This window comes from Oncorhynchus mykiss, chromosome 17 (assembly GCF_013265735.2).
Source record: "Oncorhynchus mykiss isolate Arlee chromosome 17, USDA_OmykA_1.1, whole genome shotgun sequence".
Classification (NCBI taxonomy): Eukaryota; Metazoa; Chordata; class Actinopteri; order Salmoniformes; family Salmonidae; genus Oncorhynchus; species Oncorhynchus mykiss.
Genome location: NC_048581.1, coordinates 49,135,418 through 49,141,992, shown reverse-complemented (window position 1 = coordinate 49,141,992; position 6,575 = coordinate 49,135,418).

Here is a 6,575-nt window from a genome sequence, read left to right as displayed (position 1 = left end):
GTGTGTGTGTGTGTGTGTGTGTGTGTGTGTGTGTGTGTGTGTGTGTGTGTGTGTGTGTGTGTGTGTGTGTGTGTGTGTGTGTGTGTGTGTGTGTGTGTGTGTGTACACTGAGTGTTCAAAATGTTATCAACACCTGCTCTTTCCATGACATAGACTGACCAGGTGAATTCAGGTGAAAGCTATGATCCATTATTGATGTCACTTGTTAAATCCACTTCAAGATGTGTCGGAGGAGACAGGTTAAAGAATAATTTTAAAGCCTTGAGACAATTGAGACATCGATTGTGCATGTGTGCCACTCAGAGGGTGTATGGGAAAGACAAAATATGTAAGTGCCTTTGAATGGGGTATGGTAGTAGGTGCCAGGGGCACCGGTTTGTGTCAATAACTCCAACGCTGCTGGGTTTTTCACGCTCAACAGTTCTTCCCAAACACAATGACAACATCTGAGATGTTGTGGACCCCCTCAATGCCTTGTAGGACTTGACGGAATATGTACTGTTATGTTTCTTGAGCAGAGGAGAGACCGAACATTAGTCTCTTGTAGCACCACAAACCTGTGTGAGTCATAAATTTGGCCAGGGAACGAGACTCAGTTCGATCTGATGATATCCCCACTTTAGGTCTAGTTTTGAGAAGACCACGGCTCCTGACATGTCCTCCAGGATCTCTTCGGGGGTGGGGAATATGGTGTTGCTCCCGCACAACAGCTTCATTTGCTCTAATCATGTAAACACCAACTCTGATGTCACCAGTTTTCTTGTGTACTACAACTAATGGGGACACCCATGCTGCAGGCCCATTCACTTTCTCAATAAAATCCATGTCCTCTAGGTCGTTCGTCTTCTCTTCAACCAGCTTACTGACACTGAATGGTATTCTGCATACCGGCTGTGCAAAAGGTGTGGCTGTCTCATCTACATGAATTCCTAACTGGGAGTCTTCAGATTTCCAAGCCCTGTGAAACAGTGGTTGTATTCCTCCTGAAGTGCAACTTTGAATGTCTGTGTGTCATCATCTCGGACTGAGTTTGTGTGCCTCTGCCCCTATGTGCAATATGCCAAGAGCAACTGAAGATTTCTTTCCCAGTACAGATGTCTGTGCATCTTTCACGACTAAAATGTCTGCAGTACCGACTCAGAAATAACAACAGCTGTAATGTGGGCAGTGAACAGGCCCTCAACTGCTAATGGTTGTGTTGAACCATACAGGTAGTCTCTTGGATGTTAGTTTCAATTAATCATTGCATTTAGTCTGCAAATGACTGAATGTTGCTATGCCCACAATATTACAACTTGCCCCAGAGAAAATTAACATGTTAACTGGCTGGCCATTGATTAATAACTGCATTTACGCATAATCAGTACTGCTGGTAAGTGTGAACACATGTTCATCATTGTCATTGTCTGTTTTGTCATTTTGTGTAGCAGGTGTGTTTGTGACTTGATTTACATTCAGTTTTGACTTTGTCCTGCACGTTTTGGAGAAATGTCCGTCTTTGTTGCATCGTTTACCTTATTTGATGGAGCATGATGGCCCTCCTGACCACACGTAACCGCTTTGCCATCATTAGACGGCTTGCCTTTGTTGTATGAAGAAAATATTGTTTTACTTTTTTCAATTTTGTTCCATTCCCCTCCATCTGGGTTGTTCTTGTTCAATTCTCCCTGTTGAATTGTGGTTAGAGTGAGGTCCATCTGGCGCAGAAACCGTTAACGCAACACATTTCAGTGACACTTGTCAATCCCTTAAAAAATCATCCTTGAAATCTCCATAATCACATGTAGCAGCCAACTGTTTCAGTCTGCTCACAAACGTGTCTACTGATTACTAAACAAATGTCTCTCGTAGAGAATGTTTTTTTTTTGTGTGGAGTGAAGCACTCGTTTAGCTTTGTCAACGCAATCTCATAGTCCTTGTCTATCCCCGTGTCATCTAACGTGGTGAATATATCCTGCACATCCGAACCTCCCAAGTGCAATAAAAAAGCTAGTTTTAGTGCCAAATTTTTTACTCCTGAAGCAGTGATGAACAGTTTGAAACTATTAATACATTTCGCCCATTACAAAACAACACTGGCTAAATAAAGAGAAAAATTATTGATTATTATTGTTATTTGTGCCCTGGTCCTATAAGAGCTCTTTGTGACTTCCACGAGCTGGTTTGTGACAACTGACACTCATTCTTACAGTATGTTTAATAAATGTATAGTGTAATGTGTGTGTGTGGCAGGCTTACAATGGTGGCAAAAAACAACATTTGAGAGTGTGCTGACCCTGGTGCTAGAGGGGGTATGCAGCTGTAGGCTGAATGTTTGAAGGGGTACGGGACTATAACAAGTTTGTGAACCACTGCCTTAGATGACCAATACACATGTTGTAGGACTCACTGTCATGCTGAGGGGCAAAGTAGAACCAGGGCCTTTCTTACTGTTGTAACGAGCTCTGCTATAAAATAACAGTAGTTTGTGGGTCAGAATGAATATATTAATACTAAGAAGATGCTAAAATATAAGTGAGTCAGATCATGAAGACCTGCAGCCCTGATAGATTTGTTTAGATAATGACTCACCTGGAAAAGTGTACCCATCACTGTGTGGAGAGAGAGTTTGGTCCTGAGCTCACTCCGTCATCACAGCTCATCACCTCCTTTTGCCTCACTGACTGTAGACGTCTGAAAAGATCACTCTCAGTTAAAATGAGTCTACAGAACCACTGTTTGGAAGCTTTGGTTAATTTTTTCCAGATTTGTTCTGTCAATAATAGCTGACTCACCTCTCCAACATACAGGTTACAGTTGGTGTCATTACCAGCAGGGCCAGGAATCAAATCAAGTCAAATGTTGTTTGTCACATGCGCCGAACACAACAGGTGTAGTAGATCTTTCCGTTCAATGCTTACTTAGAAGCCCTTAACCAATAATGCAGTTCAAGAAATAGAGTTAAAGATGATGATGTTAAATAAAACAGATGATGATGAAATCCTCCTTCTCATGACTGGCAGTAATGACTGGTTTCTGAACTGTGAAGTAGAACACACATCTATGCATATTATTCTGTATATTATATTGTATAAGTTCCAATTTCACAAAATCTACAATGTAGATGTTCATTCAAATTATGGATCTATAGTTTCTATAACAATTACAAGACGCAAAAGTGACACATTAAACTTGTTTCTCTAACTACAAGGCAACATAAAAATGTAACTGTTGTTACTGACAAATAAGATCAATTAATATTGTTGTGATGCTATTAATTACTAGACTGGCTGATTCTACTCATGTGGTACACAGCGAGGGAGAGCTGTGACACACTGGTCTGGACAGGAGTCCGTTGTTAGAGCAGAATTCGCACAGAAGTTGGCTTGAGCTTTGATTGATTCTCTCAAAGTTTCTGGAGACCTCTCCTTGTTTGGATTTGCAAATCCAACGGGGCAGTGCTCGGGTCTGTGTATGACTGTCCATGTGGGTGTTTGAGTGAGAAAAACGCATCGTCCCGACAACATCAAAATAGCCTTTCACGAGTCTGAAGTCAGGACTTTGAATTAGGTGTCAGCCAGACTAATTAATGAGTCCCTTACATGTAAAGTTATATAGATCACTGTGTGGAGAGAGAGAGAGATAAATCCTGTGTTCTCTCTGTAGTCACAGCTCACATCTCTCCTCTCCTGCAGACGACTGAACAGTATTCTCACGGATGACTTCCACCTCATCCTAATGGCCTGAGCCTCTTTGTAAGCCTGAGGCTGGTCTCCAGTGTACAGGTTGCAGCTACTACCATCTCTGACAAACTCAGGAAGTACACAAATAATGGTGATGTCATGAGACATCATGCGAAATGCGACATCATTGATATCAATATCTGGTTTCTGTAGTTCACCAGTGAGGAGAAAACAATTTTACTGTCGATAGCATACATTGTTTAATTTGACGTAATGCTGGCATGATGACATAATTACTGATTTTATATCTGATCATAGTTAGTCATAGTCATAGTTAGTTAGTTAACTTGCATTATCCATTTGAACAGTCTTCTCTTACCAACAATATTGACAGAAGTAGTGTCATTGTACGTTGATAGATAGATCTCCCTTTGACCTCAGCAGGTGAATTTTGACCTGCCCACTTCACCAGCTCAGTCCGTGTGAGAGTCTGCTGACAGGGTGAGGGTTTAGGACCTCTCCCATCCATGCAGAAGTTACAGTGAGGCACAGAGACAGATGGAGGTCTTTGACAGCCCAGCTGAACTGAGTCTCTTTCTCTATGATGACTGTCGGCCAGGGAGGAGGTGGGTCTGTGAGGTCAGAAGAATAGTGTCTCTTTGAAAGTTACATTTTAACAAATTTACAGGCATTTATGTTTGCACAAAGTACAGTAATTTCTATCATTATGTGAAATGCGACATTTTAAGATCTCATTTTCAGAACAAGCATAATGAATATGATATAACAATGTATTATGGTGTATTATACTATAGGTATACTATAGTATACTATTGTATTTTAGTGTATTTTATTGTATTATAAGTGTGTAATTGTATTAACCACCACTGACTTAGACAGGGTATGTGAGACTTCTCTACAGCATAGTAACATTTCACGTTGACCACATCTGGAAACGTTTGATCTGCCCTCTTGAGCAGCTCCACCGTTATTTATATTGTGTAGCTGGGACTCTTGTGACTGCAACCAGATGAAGATCTTCGAAGGTAAGTGATTCATTTTAACGCTATTTCGGACTTTCATGACTCCTCTACTTGGTTGGAAAATGTTTGTATGCATGGGCCCCTCAGGGGTGTGTGCTAAGTCCCCTCCTGTACTCCGTGTTCACTCATGATTGCACTGCCAGGCATGACTCCAACATCATCATTAAATTTGCCGATGACACAACAGTGGTAGATCTGATCACTGGCAACGATGAGACAGCCTGTAGGGAGGAGGTCAGAGACCTGGCCGTGTGATGCCAGGACAACAACCTCTCCTTCAACGTGATTAAGACATGATCACGTGATTGTGGACTACAGGAAAAAGAGGACTGAGCACACCCCCATTCTCATCGACGGGGCTGCAGTGGAGCAGGTTGAGAGGTTCAAGTTTCTTGGTGTCCACATCATCAACAAACTATCATAGTCCAAGCACACCAAGACAGTTGTGATGAGGGCACGACAAAACCTATTCCCCCTCAGGAGACTGAAAAGATTTGTCATGGGTCCTCAGAACCTCAAAAGGTTCTACAGCTGCACCATCGAGAGCGTCACTGCCTGGTCTGGCAACTGCTTGGCCTCCGACCACAAGGCATTACAGAGGGTAGTACGAATGGCCCAGTACATCACTGGGGCCAAGCTTCCTACCATCCAGGACCTCTATACCAGGCGGTGTATGAGAAAGACCCTAAAGATTGTTAAAGACTCCAGCCACCTTCGGTAGAAGTCATGACAAACATAAATACTGACATAGTTGAACATTTTAAATAACAATGTATTATGGTGTATTATACTATAGATGTACTATATTATACAGTATATTAAAGTGTGTTATATTGTATTATCAGTGTATGATTTTATGAACCACCTACTTACCCTGAACAGTGACTGAGACAGGGTTACATAAAAGAGAAGTGTGAGACATCCCTACATCAAAGTAACACTTCACTTTGACCACATCTGGAAACGTTTGATCTGCCCTCTTGAGCAGCTCTGTTCCTGTGAGTGTCTGAGTACAGGATGAGTCTGGAAGATTCTTCCTCCCGTCTATGTAGAAGTAACAGTGAGACACATGGAGAGATGGAGGCGTCTCACAACTCAGTCTCTCTCTTTGATGACTGCAGGCCTCACTATCAGACTGGGAGGAGGAAGATCTGTGAGGTCAGAGGGGTGATGGAGTGTGTCACTTTGTCACGACTTCTACCGAGGGTAACTTCTCTCCCTGTTCTGGCGGCGCTCGGCGCTCGGCGTCGCCGGTCTACTAGCCACTACCGATCCCTTTTTTCTTTTTCTGGTTGTTTTGTCTGTGTTCCTTTTCACACCTGGTTTTCAATTGCTTTGATTTCTGTGGGTATATAGGGCAGCTGTTACCTGCCGTAATTCGTGCAGGATTAGACTTGTGTGTATTGCGTTCGATGGTATTTGATGTTTGTTGTTTTTTTCGCATTTACGCACGTGTATGTAAAGTGTCGGAACTGTGTTAGTTCCTCCGTGTGTTTGCACGATTATTCGAGAGCGTAGTTTGGGGATTTTTGTTCTGTGCCATTTGCATTGCTGGACTATTATTAAACACGCTCCTCAGACATCCCTGCTCTCCTGCGCCTGACTCCTACACCTCTCACCAAGACGCATGTTATCACAGAATCCTGCACCAATATAATTATGGAGTCAGCAGGAGCGGACGCACTTCCAGGGTCCGTGGAGGAGCGAGTTCAACACCACACGGCAGTGTTACACCGACTGGGGACCGCCATGGATCAGGTGATGGCGACGATGGAGAGATGGGAGAGAGGTGGCCTTCCCACACCGTTATCAGCTACACCCCAACCAGTACCACTACCCTCTCCTTCATTGCCTGAGCACAGTGGAATTC